Source organism: Pelodiscus sinensis, chromosome 6 (genome assembly GCF_049634645.1).
Source record: "Pelodiscus sinensis isolate JC-2024 chromosome 6, ASM4963464v1, whole genome shotgun sequence".
NCBI lineage: Eukaryota > Metazoa > Chordata > Testudines > Trionychidae > Pelodiscus > Pelodiscus sinensis.
In genome coordinates this window covers 79,323,199-79,344,720 of record NC_134716.1, presented here as the reverse complement: position 1 = coordinate 79,344,720, position 21,522 = coordinate 79,323,199, and the positions used below count along the sequence as shown (strand labels likewise).

Here is a 21,522-nt window from a genome sequence, read left to right as displayed (position 1 = left end):
AACAATTCCTCCTCCTCACTGCATGAGGTCATAATGTCTCCACTCCTAACAGCAGCAGACAACTTCTCCCATTTCTAGGACCTTATCAAAAGGGTCACAGCAAAACTTAAAATAGCCCTAGAGGAGATGTCTGAAACACAACATGGACTTACAGACATTCTGCAAGCCTCATCCTCTTCCAAGATAGCATTTACTATCAATCCTGCTATCCTGCTATCACCAAGACAGTATGGCACACCCCAGCTTCCATGCCTTCTAGTTGTAAGATAACGAATAGAAAGTATTACATATCATCTAATGAAGTGAGTCTTTGCCCATGAAAGCTTATGCTCCAATAAATCTGTTAGTCTATAAGGTGCCATATGCCTCATCATCACTTTTGCAGATTCAGACTAACATGGCTACCCCTCTGATACATATTTAAGGGTTCTGAATTCTTATTCACACACCCTACTCCAAACTCCTTAGTGGTGGAAGTGGCACATAAGAGCGGCAGGCAACAACGCTCTGATCAACTCCTATTGATAGAGATAGTAAGGGGTTAGATCTCTTTGGGTGAAAAGTTTATGCCTCCTCCACCTTACAGTTCAGGATTTCTAATTATTCTGCGCTGCTGCCCAAATATGGCCATAGGAACTTCATGGAGGATATACCTGATGGAGGATATACCTGATACCAAAAGACCACATTAAAGGCCATAGTCTCAGAGGGCTAAACTATCGCCCACACAGCCTTAGAGGCAGCACGATATGGCTGACGACATAGCACAATTCACTGTATCTGTGGTAGTCATGTGGACAGTCTCTTGGTTTACATCAATTATATTCCAGAGAGAAATACAAACCTCAGTGGAGGATCTTCCCTTTGATGGGGAAAAATTGTTCTCAGGAAAGACCAGCAAGGTCTTACATGCGATAAAGTATTGATGTGTCACACTCTGCTCCCTCAAAATCCGCTCACTGGCAACCAGAAGGAGGCAATATCAGTATCAGTCCTACCAATGTCCCCAGTCCTCCATACACCCAGCAGAGACCATATGACCAATCAAACCAACATGGCAAAGACTCTTATGCTGAAGACTCTTATGCTGATATTTCTATTAGACAGAGCTTGGTCCTGCCTTGAGTGCGGGGGGCTGGACTCGATGACCTCTTGAGGTCCCTTCCAGTCCTATGATTCTGTGACAACAATCTGGATCATTCCTCACCACTTAATTAGCAAATTTGAAGACTTGGTCGAGGGTCTCAAACAAAGTTCCCTCTAAGCTTCACAGCAGTACAGTTCCACAACTGCTTAATGAGCTCTGCCCAGCCAGGGTCTCAGGGCCATGCACACTGAGCTGCCTGGCTGAGGGAGGGGCACTTCTCCATCAGCTACAGCAGAAGCTCCCTGCTAAGGACAGAGCAGAGAGTCTCTCCCAGCTGGTAGAGAAGGAATGTTTCCATTTTTGCCCGTCCCATTACGAAGCAATTTCTAAAGGACCTCCAAATTATTTGCCCTGACGTAAAACCACCTTTTACTCTATGGGACCTAAATCTTGTTGTAGACACTCTTATGATATCACCTTTTGAACCACTCGCCTCATGCTTCTTGCTACATCTTTCCATGAAGGTGTCCTTTCTTATGGCCATCACTTCGACCCGTTGTGCAGGGGACATTGTAGCATTCATGGCTGCCCCTCTATACACGATATCTTTTAAAAATAAAGTTACTCTGCACAACCTCCCCAAATTTTTACCGAAGATTCCTTCATCATTTCACATTAATGAACCTCTTCTACTCCCCAAAGCCATATGCATACTTTAGATATCAGACAGGTGCTTTATATATAGACTCTACGTCTTTTTGTAGCCATAGCAGACCACTCTAAAGGGGCTCCAATTACTAAACAAAGATGCTCCAAATGGATTACAAACTTAGGGGATCGCAACCCCTCTGCTCCCTGATAGAGATGGATTTCATAGAATGGGCTATCTCAACAGCATACCTCCACAACATCCCACTCTTAGGCTACATCTGCACTGCAAGATTTGCCGGAAGAGGCAATGCAAATGGAATGTGGATTTGCATTTTCTGGTGCTTCATTTGCATATTCTCGTCTGACCTGTTTTTGCCCAAGGGGTTTTTGCGCAGAAATGTCCACACTGCTTGTTTTTGCGCAAAAACGGATCAGAAGAGAGTATGCAAATGAAGCATGAGAAAATGCTAATCTATGCTTCATTTGCATTGCCTGTTCTGGCAAAGCATGTAGTGTAGATGTAGTCAGAGAATTGGAAAGCCACCATAAGGACATCCCAACATATGTTTGCTAACCATTGTGCCCTTGCATATGGTCCAGGAGCTGATACTTAGTTAGGCAGAGCTGTACTCTCTTCCGCCTTTCAGCACACTCCAAAGCCCCTACTGCCATGAAGGAAACTGCTCTCTAGACACCAAGACTGGAGCATCTACAGTGGACCTCTCTCTTGAAGAAGGGAAGGTTACATGCCTTTTATTTGCATTAAATGTAACACACATACCTAAATTGGTATCAATTAAGTCACATTCCTGACTGTTCAAAAATGGGTTATATAAGTATATTCTTGATTACTTTGTCCAGTTCCGTTTCAGGTGCTTTCAGCAATGGGGATGTTATTCCACAGTTGAACAGTTCTCACAGTTGTTTTGTTTGATCAGTTTAATCATTTACTTTTAGTTACACTCTTTAGACAACCCCAAACAATTGCTTTGCATCTCTGGGGTTTATAGTTGTCTTGATATAATCCATTCTTTGGTGTGTGGACCAAAAAGTCCTCTAGGAAATGTCACAAATTCAGATAATGTTCCTAAATCGTAGATTTTTGCATCTGGAATTCTGATTTAGCTGGATAGATGTGAAACATACACATTCAGCTAAACAGTACTTACCAGCTGTGTGTGATAAACAGTGCAAATGCATTCCAGCTAGAGTTGTCCTTAATTTATGCTAAATTATTCCCACCAAATGATGTTTCTCTGAAGGCATTCTTTGAATATCTTGGTATTCCAGAAAAGAGCAACAAAAATGAATTAAGGTCTAGAAAACATGAGGGAAGATTTAAAGAATTGGGTTTGTTTAGTTTGAAAAGAGAAGAGTGAGAAAAGACTTGGTAACAGTTTTCAAATATCTCCTTAACCTCTGATGACAGGACAAGAAGCAATTGGCTTAAATTGCAGCAAGGGAGGTTTCTAACTGTCACAGCAGTTAAGAACTGAAATAAATTGCCTAGGAAGATTGTGGAATCTCCATCATTGGAGATTTATAAGAGCAAGTGAGACCTGTCAGGTCTATGGTGCTAAGATGTTGTTTTGAGTGTGCCTGTCTTGGTAAAGTGTTCTAAAATACATGCAAGATATATGAGAAATGGGAGATCCATGGATTTAACTATAAGAAAATGCCAGGTTAGGTGAATGCTTGATAGTGACTTCCACAAGCTCCTTACTCACGAAATCAGATTTTAGACTATGTTGGTGTCCTGTGACCTATATTACAAACATGTTTAGTACTGACAACACTAATTTGGATTTTTTTCTACTAAATTCTTATGTCTGTTTTTTCTCACAAAGGTCTTGGCACTTCCATTTGCTTCAAAGAAGAGTAGGAAAGTACTAGATTGTGTAGGACTCATCACAGGTTAAAATAAAGACTTTCCACTCACTGAGCAAAAGTTTTGGTTATGGAAGAAAATCACAGCAGATAGCAAACTACCTTTACCACAAAAATACTAGATTTCTTTGTGTTATTGCAGTTACTGGCCAATATACCTACATGATAAATCAGATCTTTTGACTGGAGGGGGAGCAAGCTGCAAAATTCACTTTAGGAGAAATTTGTTTTAGAACAACTTCCCACATTTTTTGTGATGGAAAGCTAAAACAGCATCCAGAAAACATAAAGCAGGCAACACGTTGCCTTGTTATAAACTAATTTTAAAATGCTTGATCACAAACAGGCATCAGTATTCAGGCTTATTTTCTCTCGAGCCATGAAGATTTTTCTTGGAAAAGTTCAAATGATGTCTTGAATAATTTGTCCTCCTCTTTTAGGAGAATCTGTTACTATTCTCCGACACTTAGTGCCGATCCATTTTTGTAGTTTAAATGTTGGTGTGAGAATGGGCCATACTTGGGGATATCTACAGGCATATGAATGTAAATCTATCTCAGATTTCCCAGACAGTATTTATATAACACAATGGCTTGTTTCTGGTATATTGCCAGACCTGCTTGTGTTCATAAAACATTTAGCCATTGCAGCACATTTATGTCATCTGGAAATGCCTGCATTTCCCTTCATGAACAATGGACTTTAATCAAGACCACTATTATGGAAAGGCTAGAAAGATCGGTATGCAAAATTGGTAGGATATTAGACTTAGAATTATGCATATATTTTCCTAACCCTAATTGGTTTCATAGGTACTGGTAGGTCTATTTTAGATCCAGTCCTTCCTAATGCTAACTTTAACTTCCTGTATATTTTGGTCAGCCCCAAAAGTTAAAAGGGCCCATAGTCCTCACTGAAAAATTGTATTACTTTTGAATGAGCTGTGTAGGAGAATTTGATGTGATACCCGGGTTTTGCATTGCTCTGAATATAAAGTTTTATTGAAACTTCATAGAAAAATATCTCAGTGATTCAAAAGCAGCATCCATAAAATTGATTCACAATTGATGTGTACTCAGTAATTGTTATGTGCGGGAAATAACCACTGTGCATATCCCTATTTCATTGATAAAGAGAGCTAACCTCATGCGTTGTTTCTGTGTAAAACGTTTATAGAGATTAAGATGGATGTATTTGGGGTTTTAGTCCCTTTTGGAGGTTGTGTTTCTGGGTGCCATCAATAGTTCTGTATCTGGGCCCTCCCAGATCTGAGCTGGTTCAGGATGTGTGTTGCTCTGGGGAGTGGGGAAGGTAATCACCCTAATTGTGAGATTTGGTTGAGGGAGGCCAGAGCTTCTGGCCCTGAAGGAAAGAGTTGTGGGGCAGTTTGGCAGGCTCAGTGGCATGATCATCATGCCAAGTGGCAGACTCAGGAGGGCTCCTATGAGCCAATTTGTCACAGTGGCATAGCTGAGCAGGATAGTTTGCTAAGCATCTATGCAGGGATCTAAGCACATACACCTTTATACATTTTTCTTCCTTTCAGGGATAGGCCTGAGGATTTCACAGTCTTACTTTGTTACATTGATTGGATGTTCTTTTCTTGGCTGTCCTGTAAATGTAGAATTTGACAAAATTATTAACGATTGCTTGTTATTCTCACAAAAGCTGTTTTTTTCATTAGTTTAATATGTATCCCAGAACTTGTCCAAAATGTGATATTTTCAAACCTTTTATCACTCAGGTGTTTCCAAATATTAATGTCAGTTCTCCAGTGTATGAATTTAGCAAAACATGTACTTTTCAGAAAGTATATAGGCAGATGGTGGCTGGTTCTATACATGCATATAAGGGAGGAGAAGCTGCAAGGACGCTTTTATACAGATATCAGCCATAGTGTGATATTGGGTGCAGTTGTCAGCTTCTTTAAAAGCAGAGGCAAGGCAGCTTTAATGATTTTTTAAAAAAATATTTTCTCTCAGTATTGTGGAATTGCCCTTGAAGCATATACCCCAAATGTAGAATGGCCTCTCTGTGCTCCCCTTTAGCACAGTCTGTGGCTTCAATCCACAATGAAGTCCTTAATATGACCAAGTTCTTTCTAAGTTTGTTAAAAGCAGTTTCCCATTCTCTGTGGTTTTCTCTGTGGTGGTCTCTAAACAGTGACAGGCATTGTTCTGCTAGGCAATTTAGTGTTTGGAACTTCCAGCATCTTTTTACCCTGAAAAAATATTCCATAAAATATAGCAGTCACTATTGCATCCATCATATTTCTTTTTGTAAGATAACAAAACTGTGACACACATGAATAGAAGTGGTATTCATACTGTGCTGAGCATTTGGTCAGGAAAGATAATGTTTTTAATTTAACAATAGCGAGCTACATTTGTTAAAATCTAGATTTCAGGTTACACTCCTTCACATGTGATGTTCACTATATGCAGGCATTTTCCAGCGAACTAAAACTTTAATTTAATTAGGAGTGCAAGATTGGAAGGAAATTCATTTCCATGTGGTAAACATTTTACTAATATTTGTAAAGTGCTTAAATTCATACAGATTTCATTGTAACTGAAGGATAAACGTAATTCATAAGTGGTCTGGCTGGCAGCAAACAGTGTCACTTCTGTGTCAAACTGTTTTCAGGGCATGTAATAAGGGAAAAAGGCTGGTGAAGAGCTAGTTCGCTTCAGCACATGTATCTATTTCTTTATTTTTGTGAGACAGAGCAATACAAACTCTTTGTACATGAAATAATTCTAAAAAGAATCAAATTTTATTTAAGTCTCTGATTTCGAGGAGATTTCAATGTTCATGAAATATAGCTTGGTCTCAGGAAGAAAAATTATATATTGCTAGTTTCAGTTAGCAGCTGACAAAACTGTACTGAATTAATGGATCCTTCTGCCTGCATTTTTTAGTAAAATACACTGTGAATAATTATATTCTTCTTGACTTGCAATACAAGTCTTTATAGAGGCAGCACTCATATAGATAATGTTTGGAATTGAGTTTTCCACTTAATTAATATCTATTATTCCAGTTCCACAATTTAGTTTTTGATTTGTAAAGTATTGTAGTCCAAGTCTAAAGCACAGTTCACTAAGTTTTCTATGGTCTATGGAGGGTGGTGAGCAGTGGTGCTGGAACAGTTTTTATAGCAGGAGTGCTAAAGATGGGAGCCATATATGTGGGTTGGTATTACTACTTCCAGGCAGATGGTGAAGCAGCATCCCCAGTCCCCACAACACTTCCTGTTCTAGCTGGTGAGGAGTGCAAGGGAGAAAATGGTTCATAATTGGTCAAAATGTTTGCCTAAATCAGGTGAATTGTCCTATCAACTCCAGTGGGACTAGTGGTTTGAGTAAGGGGAACAGGATTTGGCTTCATTTGGGGACAGAACAAAGTCTTGCCCTCTGAATAAAAGACACATGTTCCTCTTTTACTGCTGAGAGATCCTTCCTAAAGAAAATATTGTTGCAAAAATCAAAGTAAATGTTGGATGCATGCTACTTATCTTAGAAAGGAGTTTCATCTTATGCCTTGCATTTATCTCCTCTTCAAGGGTAAGCCAAGCAACTTTTAGGTGGTGTCACAAAAGCTATTCAAACTTAATGGTTAGTTCAAGGTTAAGCACACTTATTACAAAAGGATGGTCCACAGAGTAATTGACTAATTGTGTAGTTGATACAATTTGTATTGACTACATGATTAGTCAATAAGGGAAGGTGCTCTATCCTGGCTTGCACCAGTCCAGGAGTTACCCCTGCTATGGCTCTGCAGTTTAAATGTAGAAGGAGCTGGTTGCACAGACTGCCCAGCTCTTACTACATTTAAAATGCAGAGCCACAGCAGCGGTAGCTCAAGGTTCTGGCTTGCATCGGCCCGGGACCACTGAGACTATGCATTTTAAATGTAATAAAAACTGGTCAATGACTTTCCCCTGAACTAACTGCTCTTCAGTGGTCAGTATTTTTTGTAAAAGATAATGTATTATGAAGTAGAGAATTTTTATCTTTTTAAAGTGTTCCTTTTCTTGTACTTCAGTGGTCGATACATTTTTGAGGCATTGAAATACACACCCAAAAGATTTATAGCAGAAATGAAGTTGCCTGCCTGAATCAGGAAAGGTTTCAGCTGAAACTTAAACCTTTCTGCCACATACTTTCTAAAGAAAGGTAATAGTGAAATGCAAATCTTGTCAAGTTTATATTATAAAAGATAAAGGCAAGCTCTAGTTAAAAGCTCTATTTTGGTGATATTAGTTAAGCTACAGTAAATAAATTCCATGATTGCATAGATTTTCACAACCATAGGTGATATCCAATTTGTGACTCATGAGTGCCTTTGGATATTGAGAGTCTGTCCTATTGTGAAACATTTCTTAACTTGGCATTGTTGATTGCTCAGGAAGAGAAGGTTAGTGGTCTGGAAAGTGAAGGATCCTGATCTCTCAAGTTTTGGCTGGCTCCTCTCTGAAATGCACAAGTGACTTAATAGCAACTAGTTTAAACTATTAAGTAATCAGTGGTGAAATAGCTAAAAAAAAAAAATCCCATAAAGCTAGCAAGCTGTGTGATAAATCTCTTCTGTTCCCACTAACGTTGGTCAGAGTTGATGTTGTTTTGACTTCCTTTTATTTATTTGCATTTGTCTGTACCCAAATTTTGTGAAATTTAAAATATTCAAATACATATTTTAGATATAATCAGTCTACAGGTTGAACCTCTCTAGACCATAACTCTTGTCCAGAAACATTCATTGTCTGGAATGACTTTAGTTAGCTGGATGTCCACTTTTCATGGGTTGTGGCCAAGTTTCCCATGGTCCCATAAAGTTTATTTAGAGCCACCAGTCCTAGCTCTGTGTTCTGTGCTGTTATTTACCTCTAATTTACCCCTAAATGTCCTCTAACAGCCTACTAAGCAGTGGAAGTGTTGGTAATGCTGCTAGAAAATATTGACCTCCCCTCGCCTGGAAAATTATTTTGTTCAGAACTGGTCTGGTCCCAGGGGTGCGGGATTAAAGAGGTTCAACTTGTAGTAGATATATCTTTTATATGTTCTCTATTCTTCACTGCTATAGTGCCCATCTATTAAATGGGAAATAAGAACAACCCAGGAAACTATAGACCAGTTGGTTTAACTTCTGTGCCAGGAAAGATAATGGAGCAAGTGATTAAGGAATTCATCTGCAAATATTTGGAAGAAAATAAGGTGATTGGTAACAGCCAGCATGGATTTGTAAAGAACAAATCACGTCAAACCAATCTGATAGCTTTCTTTGATAGGATAACAAATCTTGTGGATAAGGCAGAAGCGGTAGACATGGTCTACCTAGACTTTAGTAAGACATTTTATACGGTCCCACATGATAGTCTTATCAATGTACTAGGCAAATACAACTGGATAACCGTGCTCAGCGAGTGCATATTCTGTGCAGAGAAAGCATGATGATAAAAATGGCAGGTTTGAAGGGCAGTATTCATGGGTACGTGGACATGGCACCTTTTGTCTTCTCTGGAGTTTTGCGTATCTGGGTTTTGTCAGTTCTGCAGGGAAGAAGAGGAAAGGGGCAGCTCAGACCCAGAAAATTGTTGTGTGTTGTGCTATTGTCATCCTTTTCCTTTGTCTACATTGTTCTCAATCTTGATCTGTGCTTTGGGTATGGATTGAAGTAAACACATGCTTCTTTTGGGGGCTTGTTTGGGGGCTAGGAACACAGCTGAGGGCTTATTTTTGCTCAGAAATTGAAGTAGGATTAGAACATAATTTAGTCAAAATGCTACATAATGATGCATGGATGTCTTTATCACTCAAAACCCGGCATATATTAGTTTATTTTGCGTACCTCAATTGATGTAAACCATGTTTAAGCCAGTTCTAAAAGTATCCATACAAAGTTGCACCACCTTAAGAAAATCTCTTTAAACTAACACCATCAGTTAAAAGATGCAAAGAGTAAATTTAGGTATGTTAAGCAACTTGTTTCTTTTAATTGCATTTGTGTTCAATAAATCTTGGTTTTGCAAGGATCCCTGATGTATGACCTGTCTGGAAAACAGAGACCCTATAATTTCTAAAGAGTGGTCCAGAGGGGTGAAAAGCCCTTTAGAACATGGATCCCCTCTCAGTATTGGTCACAGAACTTGGATAGACAGACAGGTCAGTTCCTAGATATTATGTTGCCATCAGCCTGTGACAGGCAATCACAAATGAAGAAGCAAAAAATCTCTTGGCCAAAAACTAATTGGGTCTGGCTGCATTTGAGCAATGTTAGAATCCCATTCTTTTCACATCCTCCCTAAATATCTTTTCTATTTAATAAGTAGGATTTTTGTGGAAGTAGAACAAACCAGATGTTTATAAAATAAAGACATTTGTCTGGCTCTAGAGAATTGCTCCATACCTGTACTGTGAATTACAGGTATGGAGCAATTCTCTAGCAATTTACGCTGATAAGCCACGTGCAGCTTGCAGGCCACAGATTGCCCACCTCTGCTTTAAAGGCTACATTAAGGAGAGAATGCATACATTTCTCATCTGGAAAGAAAGGAATAGATTTCTTAACACATTGGCAAATAAAGTTGCTAAGTTTGGGGAAAAACATCATAACTCTCAGAATAAAGAACTTTTCAGTCATTGCCTCAAAATAAAATAAAATGAATGTGTGTCCACCCAGATTCAGGTCATGCTTAATAGAGTTAAACAGAGGTGGGCAGTACTCAAAAGTTATTCCACTTAATCTGCTATGCAGGAACAACTGATGCTTTACCTGCTATCTTACCATGAGATGCTGAAAAGGCCTTCAGTCTGTTAACAAGTGACACTGAGAAAATTAGGATTTGGATCTAAATTTCTGATCTGGATTAATACTAATTACAAATTACTCCTTGCCTTTGTTCTTACAAATGACATTAAATGGAAGAATGTGTTGGAAGTGCTCTCTGTTACTCCTACTATTTGACATAACCATGGAGCCTGTAGCAGCATACATCAGAACAAACAGCCTTTTTGGAGGAAATGACCATGCAGGATAAGGAATACAAGATTAGTCTATCCATGGATGATATTTTACTCATAGTTAGAAATCCTCTCTTCAATTTTACTACCACTATCTGCAGTGAATTGCCTGTGTTGAGGTATCATGATTTTGGAATCCAGAACAAGTCTCAGGTGACTGGATATTTCTCGTAGACCCAAATTCATCTCAGGAGACTGATTCTATCTTTCTTTCATGCAACAATATAACCTATCCAGGAATCAAGATTTATCGGAGCTATTTTCTGCAAACACATACGTCATACTCTGAAAAGGGACATAAGACACGGAGAAATGGCATTCATCACCAATAACTGTATTGGAAAGGTAGAAGCTATTAAAATGAATGTAGAACCATGATTAATGTGTAAGTTTAGCTTAGTTACACTTAAACTTCCTTCTTCAACTTTCACAGGCATCAATGGCATGAGATGGAAGAAAAATTAGTTAATCCCTTTGTTTCTCTCTCTACATTTTCATTTTTAAAACAAGTACCTGCACCTGAAGGAAAAATACAATATTTGCATCCTCTTGGAGTGATCTTCAGAAAATCAAATTCATCACCACGCCTAACCTCACCAACTCTCTTTTCTTGATAATCTGGAATAATTCCCTATTTAAATTTGCTAATATCTCAAGACTCAAATGTGCTTGCCCTACGAAGGGCTTATAGTAAAAACTATTAAAATAAACTATAATAAAAGGTATTATTGAATGGACAACTTTAGAACATAAGTGATACTGTTCCTGCCCACCCTGGCTAATAGCCATTGATGGATCTATACTCTAGCTCTTTTTTGAACTCTGTTAATTTCTTGACTTTCACAGCATCTTCTGGCAAGGAGTGCCACAGGTTGACTGTGCATTGTGTGAAGTACTTTTTGTTTTAAACCTGCTACCTATTAACTTCATTTGGTGATCCCTAGTTCTTGTATTATGGGAAGGAGTAAATAACTCTTCTTTATTCACTTTTTCCCCACCAGTCATGATTTTATAGACCTCTATCATATCCCTTCTTTGTCATCTATTTTGCAAGTTGAAAAGTCTCCGTCTTATTAATCTCTCCTCGTATGGCAGCTATTCCATACTCTTAATCATTTTTGTTGCCCTTTTCGGAATCTCTTCCAATTCCAAGATTATTTTTTTTTTTAGATGAGGCAGCCACAACTGCACATAGGTGTACCATGGATTTATATAGAGGTATTAAGATATTCTCTCTTATTCGCTATCCCTTTCTTAATTATTCCTAACATTTTGTTTGCTTTTTTGACTTCTGCTACACATTGAGTGGATGTTTTCAGAGAACTATCCACAATGACTCCAAGATCTCTCTCTTGAGTGGTAATAGCTAATTTAGTCTCCATCATATTATATGTATAGTTGGGATTATGTTTTCCAATATGTATTCCTTTACATTAATCAGCATTGAATTTCATTTGTCGTTTTGTTTCCCAATCTTCCAGTTATGTGAGATTCTTATTTTAGCTCTTCACAGTTTGATTTAGAGTTAACTATCTTGACCAGTTTAGTATCACTGCAAATTTTGCTACCTCACTCATCTTCATCATGAATACTAACTGCTTATAGATCAATGTCCTTTCTGCAATAAGCTTTGACTCTAAGTTATGAAGGAAATGGGGAATAATACTCCTCAGATGTGCACCTTAATAAGTATGTTAGTAAAAAAAAATTTTGTGAGTAACAGCATAAAAACATTTGACTTCCTTGATTTAGCCTACTGATTATACTATAAAAGAAAAATGGTAAAGGAGCTTACAATCCTCATTTACTCTGACGGATAAGATACTGTTTAGCACAATACGTACAATATGCAGTTTTATGCTTTATGTACTTCTTTCAGAACAAAATTCTAAATGGATATTATTAGATTCTTGAGCAATTGCATAAAGTTGGACTCGCCCTGCATAGTAAATCTTGGAGATGTGTCATCTCCAGTGCCAATTGGATATCTTTTGACAAAGTCTATATGAGGCATGCTTTGGAAGCAAGCTTGTTGTGCCCTTTATAAGATGACCAGTTTAGGGAATTCCCTTATGCCAGTGGTCTCCAACCTTTTTAAGCATGAGATCACTTTTTGAATTTAAGTGCAGTCAAAGATCTACCTCACACCCAAAAACCCTTGCCCCGCCTCCTTTGTGCCCCTTTTCTGAGGCCCCACTCCTGCTCTCTCCATCCTCCTTCTCTCTCCCACTTTCACAAGGTTGGGGCTGTTGGTTGGGGTGCAGACTCTGGTCTTGGATTAAGGGATCTGGAGTATGAGAGGGGCTCTGAACTGAGCTTGGGGCAGACAGTTGCAGGGCAGGAGAGATTCTAGGGCACAAGCTCTGGGAAGGTGTTGGGATGCAGAGGTGCTCAGAGCTAAGGCAGGGGCTTTGGGTGCTGGAGGGGGTTCATTACTGGGGTAGGGTTTCGGGATGTGGGCTCTGGCTGAGCCCTGCTGACCTCAGGTGGCTCCTAGGTGGTTGTGCAGTGGGGCTAAGGCAGGCTCATCCCTGCCCTGGCCCTGAACTACTCCCAAAAGCAGCCAGCAAACTCCCTCCATCCCAAGCCCTGTTGTGTCCCGTCTACTCTGTGGAGATGTGATACATAGTGGGAAGGGGGGCACCCTGACATCAGCACCCTCCTTTCCCTCCCCTGCCCAGCAAGCAGGAGACTCCTGAGGAGACAGCTGCAAGCAGAGGGCAGGAGCTGTGCAGCAGTGCAGGGAGAGGCAGCTGAAATGTGGGCACTAGATAGCCTCTTGGCCAAACCAGTCAGGATCACCTCTCAGAGGCTCCAAGACCTACCAGTAGATTCCAATCTACTGGTTGGTGACCACTGCCTTATGCCAATCCTCTGTGGGTTGTATCCACGAAAGCTCATGATACTATCTACATGTTTTGTTAGTTTTTAAGGTGCTACTAGACTATTAGTTGTTTTTTTAAGTTTTTCCAGTGCAGACTAACTTGGCTACCTCTCTGACGCCTCTGTGTTTTGGGCATTTTAGAAGATCTGTTCAGTTTAAGCAATGCCAAGAGATAGATTAGTTTAAAATGGTAAAAAGAGTCATTTCACAAAAACGAAAATATGCTATTTCTCCCCGTCCCTGTACTAAATTGTTTAACTGAGCTAATTAACACTTCCTGCATGGAAAAGCTGACATTTATCTACGAAGGCACAAGATACAGCTATCGGAGATACTTCGTCTTTCATGGCAGCATTACGAACTGACTCCAGGTAGAGTAGGCTTCTCATGTTTCTCTCCTTTCCAGGGGTTGTTAGGGAAATATTTATCTTGTAACCATCAGGAATATTTATCTATTGATATTGCATACTACGTATTTGTTAAATCCATGCTTTTCCATTGCATTTGATTATGTCTGTATAGATATGTTAAAACATCTTTAAAAGGTTTTAAAATTATTATTTAATTTTCTATCATAATGTTGCCAGCAATTGTATACATCCGTTTTATGTTGCAGCCATTCTTTCCTTTAATATCCACTTTGTGTTTTAGGATCCTGACATGTTTAAATAGTTTTGAAGGATGTTTTAGCTAATGTAAATGAGACAAGGTCAGGTTTATACCCCTATACTGCAGTTTCCATTTTCTTCTCATGTGCTGCTCAAGATGTATGACCTCTTTATACCTATCAAATCAGGTCTTTAAACTGATCTTCTATAATAAACATTATTTTGTCAGTCGTAGTTCTGAAGAAGTGCTATTTGCAGTGAAGTAAACCAGCAGTGATTGTCATGGATCAAGGAGGTTTGCTTGAGAGAAAAGATCTGGGTTTTTTTTAGCACTTGTATTTTGCGAATAGTTGGTTGCACATTATGTGTTTAAAATTTCCTTTCATTATCAATTTGACACCCACGGAAAAATAATAAGGAAAATAATTTTAGAACATTTGCTAGAAAACAAATTCCCTTAAGTGTGTGTTGCTGTTTTAGGACGTTTTCACTTATTTGTCAGAATAATCTAATTTCATTCTACTTCATGCATAGAGGTAATTGCCAGCAATGGCAGTATTCATTGTCTGAAATACTGAGGCATTTACCACATTGTTGTACAATGGTGTTGTTATTTACAGGCAGATCTGTTTGAATTTGCAGTTAAGAGTTAAATCTCTTTTGACATTAGAAGGGTATAAATCCCATTTCTAGTTCAATGGATCTGTTTATAATAATCTCCTACTTTGAGATTTTTAATGCTGACCACTAATGGTTCAGCCACACAACTCCCTTTAATTTCATTGCAAATGGTGTAATTGAATCCCATAGTCTGCTTTGAAAATCTGAATCCTACTACTTGGTGGTTTTGTTCTTTTGACATTTGTCTATATATTTGCAGATGTTAAATTTGTCAGCTCTGAACTAAGTGAGTATCCGTGAACTGTGAGTTACCAAAGTTGAAATGGTAGTATGGACTAACCTGGATCCCCTAGCTGTTTACTTGAAGACATAATAATGTTGGAGTTCAATTAGGAAGTATTGCATTTTTATTAAAAAAAAATTAATAGGGTTTTTGGTGTTAGCTGTATGCCATCAAATGCAATTCTACCTCAATCCTTTTCTGATGAATTTTCTGAATTCTGATATGGTATTGGAATTGAGATATTTACTGTGAATCTAAGGTTCAAAATGTTGTTAAACTATTTTGTTGTTGAAATTGAAAGGATCAGGATTTAAGATGAGTCTGTGTTTCAGTATAGCGCTGCATGTCCACCATAAGGATTCAACACCTCCATCCTTCACAATGACTTAAGCTGAATGAATTTCTATCTCCTGTTGAACTAGCCACATGAAATTAAGCAGTGTCATGGAAGCTAGTTTCCAGTACATTCTATAAACATGACATCCACTCAAGTAGTAATAAAAAGAGGAGAGAAATTCATCTGGTATAAAACTGGAAGTCTTTGGAGGTATTCTTAATTTCAACTGGAGTAATTGAGAACAGGTCATCTCTTCCCGTCCTTGCTAATGTTACAACAACTTTATGGATTTAATGACAAAGTATAAAATTCCATCATTAAAACAAAAGTGTAATTTCAAGCTGAATGAAATCAGAAAAACCTTGTAATATTTCCCTTAAACTATGTATAATTTTCACCATTCTTATGTTTGTTGTCACCAACAGTTTTTTATTCCCCTATTTTTCTAGTAGATATTCTTTGTTTTAGATATCTCTGAAGTCACGACTCAAAAAGACCCTAAAAATATATAGACCAGACGCACATTGCATCTTAAAACTACATGATTATATTGTGTCCGAAGAAGTTTCATTGTACCCCTCATGATCAAGTTTTATACTAGAGGAGGGTGTTATATTTCTCCTCAATATACAACTCTGAGATTTCCCAAATTAATCGCACACTTTCTGAGAGACACTCTTTTCCTGAAATAGATTTGGAAAATCTGCAGAAACTCAAAAAGGTTAAGATATTTTTGTGAGAAAAATTTAAATGGGGTTGTTTAAAATGGGGAGAAAAGGGGAAACAGATGGAGTGGAAAAGATTGATAAGGGAAGATAGAGACTTCAAAGAAAAACCCATAGTTTGCAGAACTCAAGACAATAAGGAGTTGTTTAAGTATATTAGGAACAAGGGAAACCCTAAGAATAGTATAGGTTCATTATTTGGAAATGGTAAAATTGTTAATGATGATGCCAAAAATATATATTCTGTTCTGTATTTGAAAAGAAGCAGGATGATATACTTAGGTAATATGAGGATGATGCAGTATTTTAACATTCTTCATTGAGTGGTCCCCGTGGGTGCTCCACTCAGGGTGTCGGGCTCATCCCAGTGCCGCAATCTGGAGAATCTTCATCAGCAGTAGCCCAGCCGGACTGCGCATGTGTGCCCGCCGTTTCGTGTCATTAGTGCCTTTGTTCTGAGTGCGGTCCGGTCCCGTCAGTTTCCTCCCAACTGGAAGCATCTGAAAAGACAAAAAGAATAGCTCCGAAGCAGGGAGGACCCCATGGGGACACACATCTCGAAGAACAGATGTTACTGCACAAGGTGAGTAACTCTCTTCTTCATCGAGTGGTCCCTGTGGATGCTCCACTCAAGGTGAGCAAGTAGCAGTGGTCCAGTGCTATATGTGTGCTTTGGACTTATGGTTTCTGTGCTGTAGACAGAACTGCCTGGGGCACTGCAGAATCGCTCAAGGGCATAATGCCTGGCAAAGGTAAGAGTAGATGACCAGGTTGCTGCACGGCATATGTCCTGTAATGATACACCCTTAAGGTAAGCTGTGGATGTAGCCATGCCTCTAGTGGAGTGGGCGTGAGGTTGTTGCGGCAAGGCGTAACAATGTGTTTGCAAGTGACAATCAAGTTGGAAATGCGCTGTGTGGGGAGGTGTTGGCCTTTTGAACGCTCAGCTGTAGTTAAGAAAAGGCGCCAAGACTTCCTGAACTCACCTGTTCTGTCAAGGTAAAAGGTCAGCGCCCTTCTGATGTCCAGCGTATGCAAACATGATTCTTCCACGTTGGAATGAGGCGTTGGGTAGAATATGGGCAAACTTATGGGTTTGTTTATATGAAAAATGGAATTTGCTTTTGGTAAAAAGGGGGGGATGAACACGAAGCACTACCGCCTGTGCACAGCGGATCGGCAGAGGGAGCCGCTAATTCGCTCACTCGCCATGCCAAAGTTATGGCAAGCCTTTATCGTAAGAATGCGGAGGTCACATGTCACTGGGGGCGGGTGGGCAGCGAGTCAAGGTGTCTAAGACCATAGCTAGGTCCCACGGCTCTCGTGGAATCCTATGGGCTGGATACAGATTCTTGAGCCCTTTCAAAAACCTCTTGGTTAGTGGGTGTGCAAATACCGAATGATCGTCGATGGGAAGACGGAAGGCTGAAATTGCCATGAGGTGGACCCTGAGGGAAGAAGTCGCCAAACCCGTCGTCTTCAGGTGCAGGATGTAATCAAGTACTTGTTGCATAGGCAAGGAAAGAGGGTTGAGAGCTCTCGCTGAACACCAAGACTGGAACCGGAACCATTTATGGAGATAAGTTTTCCTAGTAGTGTGACGTCTGCTGTTTAAAAGCACATGCTTGGCAGCCTGAGAACAGTTCATTTCCGGAGCTTGGAGCCAACTAGGAGCCATGCAGTGAGGTACATGCAATTGATGTGTGGGTGAATTATCTTACCGTGTTGATGAGATAGTAAGTTGTACATGGCTGGGCCACCGACATCTGCGACACCTGCGTTAGACACGTCTGTCGGGGCCAAAAGGGAGCTATCACAATCATCGTTGCTTCCATCCACTGCTATTTTTTCTAGTACCTTCAGGATGAGTGGGAAACGGGGAAAGGCGTAGAACAATTGATGACGACCCCAGTCGAGCAGGAAGGCGTCCCCTAAGGAAGCTGCGCCTATACGCGCTCATGAGCAATAATGAAGGCATTTTCTGTTGCGGTGAGTGGTGAAGAGATCTGTACTGGGGAACCCCTAGCATTGGAAAAAGATTGTGGGTAATGTTGTGCAACTCCCATTTGTGCTGAGGAAGGAATTGCCTGCTGAGGGTATGTTATCCTTGCCTGGAAGGTATGATGTAGTAAGGGTGATCCTATGATGAATGGCCCAGTTCCATAATCATATGGCCTCTGCACAGAGAGTACGTGAGCATGTGCTGCCTTGTCGGTTGATATAATAAACTATGCAGATGTTTTCGGTATCCTTGAGTGGAGCACCCACAGGGACACACATCTCGAAGAACAGACGTTATTGCAAACGTGAGTAACTCTCTCTACTCCTTAGTTAGTGATAGAAATGTAGCCGTGTTAGTCTGGGGTAGTTGAAGCAAAATGCAGGACAATGTAGCACTTTAAAGACTAACAAGATGGTTTATTAGATGATGAGCTTTCGTGGGCCAGACCCACTTCCTCAGATCAAATAGTGGAAGAAAGTAGTCACAACCATATATTCCAAAGGATACAATTTAAAAAAAATGAACAAATATGAAAAGGACAAATCACATTGCAGAACAGAAGGGGGATGCGGGGGGGTGGGAAGGGGGAGGAAGGAAGGTAAGTGTCTGTGAATTGCTGATATTAAAGGTAGGGAGAGTGGGATGTTTGTGAGTTACTCCTTAGTTACTAAGGGATGCGGGGGGGTGGGAAGGGGGAGGAAGGAAGGTAAGTGTCTGTGAATTGCTGATATTAAAGGTAGGGAGAGTGGGATGTTTGTGAGTTACTCCTTAGTTACTAAGGGACTGTAGACAGCAGCTACTAGATATAAAGATTTTTAAATCATCAGACTTAGAAAACTTGTTCCTGAGGTTCTTATGATTTGGCTAAGGATATCTCTGGCTAGATGATATTAATATTTAACAAAACTTGGAATACCAGAAAAATTGCAGAAGGTTGGAAGAGTGCTAATGATATGCCAATATTAAAAAAGGGCAAAGGGCTAACCCTGGCAATTGTAGGTCAGTTAGTCTGGAATCAGTCACAGGCAAAATAATAGGAAAGCTGTTATAGGATTTAACTTTTAAAGAATTAAAGAATGGGAATATTGTCTATCAACATGGAGGAAAATAGATCTCCTCAAACAAATCTGATCTTAATCTTTAAAATAGATTTCAAGTCTAGCTATTAAAGGCAGACATACTGTGTAGTATTCCTGGACTATTGCAAGATGTTTGACTTGTTTAAAAAAATCAGCACTACACAAAATCAATAAAGGATATATTAAATGGATTAAGGACTGGCTAACTGGCAGACCTCAATGTATTATTTGTCCATGGGACATAGTTAGGGTCCTGTCAAATTCATGTTCCATTCTGGTCAATTTCATAGACAAAGAATTAGAAAACTAGTCAATTTCATGTATTCAGCTATTTACATCTGCTATTTCACAGTGTTGTAACCATGAATGTTGTGATGGAAAATGGAGCTGGGGGCGGCTCACAAGCCTATTGTAGGTGATAGCGGGATTGCCACCCCTCACTTCTTGTGTTGCCTTCAGAGTTGAGCTCTGGCAGCACTGCCATAGGAAGTTCATGGAGGTGGATCTGATCTCCCCCCAAGAGTGGTCATTCAGGGAATATACAAGTAGCACAGGAGGAAATCAGATTTTGGGTGTGAGGGGAAGGTTTATTTCATGTTCTGTTAGATGTTTTTTGCAGCTGTGAAATTGGCAGGTCCTAGACATAATCACTCAATTGGGGTGTTTCTAATGGGGGTTCTGGTTTGACAACTTTATCAGTGCACTAGAAATAAACATAAAATAATTGCTGACAGCATTTGCATATAAAGAGAAAGACTGATGGAAAAGTAACTAATGATGAGGACAAGATAGAGAAAGCAACAAGATCACTTGGAAAACTGGGTTCATTCAAACAAAAGGCATTACTGTACAGCCAAATGCAAGGTCACAAATCTAGGAAAGAAAGTAGAATGGGTGACGGTATCTTGGAAAGCAGTGATTCAGAAAAAGATTTAATGATCATAGTGAACAGACAACTTCACCTACCGTATTTTCCGGCATATAAGACGACTTTTGATGCTAAAAAACATCCCCCAAAAATCGGGGGTCATCTTATACGCCGGGTATACAGGCGGCGGGGCAGCCCAGGCGTGCCTGGGATGCACCGCCGCCGGCTTCCCCCGAGGCTTTGCAAAGCCATGGAGGGGCTCCGGCGGCGGGGCAGCCCAGGCGCTCCGGGGCTGTCCCGCTGCCGGGGCGTCCTCAGAGGCTTTGCTCCCGGTGTCCCTGGTCTGCTGGAGACGGTCCCCAGCAGACGAGAGGCACCGGGAGCAAAGCCGAAGCGGTAGCGGGGTGCCGCGCTTCTGAGGCTTTGCTCTGGCAAAGCCTCAGAAGCGCGGGACCCCGCCGCTGCTGCGCTTTGCTCCCGGTGCCTCTGGTCTGCTGGGGACCGTCTCCAGCAGACCAGGGACACCGGGAGCAAAGCCGGGGAAGCGGAGGGACGCTGGGGTATAAGACGAAAACCTATCTTTCAACTAAAAAATTAGGGGGTCGTTTTATACGCCCAGTAGCCTTATACACCGGAAAATACGGTAATCCTTATTGTGATGCAGTATCTAAAATGGCTAATGTGATTCTTGTTAGTATAAAAAGGGTAGTTACTAGTGAGTAGGAGATTGGGGTGATTTTCCCTCTATATATAGCATTGGTGAGAGAAATAGTGGTATATTGCATACTATTCTGGTGACCACGTTTTAAAAAGGAGGTTGAAAAATTGGAGAGGATGCAGAAAAGAGCCACAAAAACTATTTTTTGTGCTGGAGAAAATGCAGTGAGAGAGTTAGAACTTGGTCTGTTTAGTGTAGGGGTTTTAAAAAAAAGAAAGATAACTTGATTATAGGTACTATTGGTACTAAAAGGCTCTTCAGTGTAGTGAAGAAAGGCATAACAAAAACTAATGGAAGCTTAAGATACGTAAATAAAATTAAAAGTTAGGCACAATTTTTTAACAATGAGGGTGATTAATCACTAGAACAAACTGCCAAAGAAGTGGCATCTTCTCCATCTCTTGAGGTCTTCAAGATAAGACTGAATGTCTTTCTAGAAGATCTTAAAAAATGACCAAGACTAGTAGCACCTGAAAGACTAACAAAACATAGGTGGTTTCATGAGCTTTCATGGGCACAACCCAGTTCTTCAGATGACAGGAGTGTTGGATATCCAGATCCAAGAATAAATAAGAGAAAGTGTGTGGGGGAGAAAGTGAGTAGATAAGCTTCAGAGGAATAGCTGACTTGTCTGTAACAGAAAAACTTAGACTAAATAGTTACAGGAGGCTGATAAGAATGATTAGTTTGCACTTGGAAAGGAAGATGACCAACACCAGATTCTACAAAGATATCAAGAACCATTAGTAA

The 21,522-nt window shown here is 40.0% G+C and overlaps 1 protein-coding gene across 4 annotated transcripts in view; it reads left to right on the top strand.

Annotated features, from left to right (window-relative positions):
• XRCC4 (X-ray repair cross complementing 4) overlaps positions 1-21,522 on the top strand; it is a 274,028-nt gene that overhangs the window by 74,685 nt on the left and 177,821 nt on the right. The window lies entirely within an intron of this gene.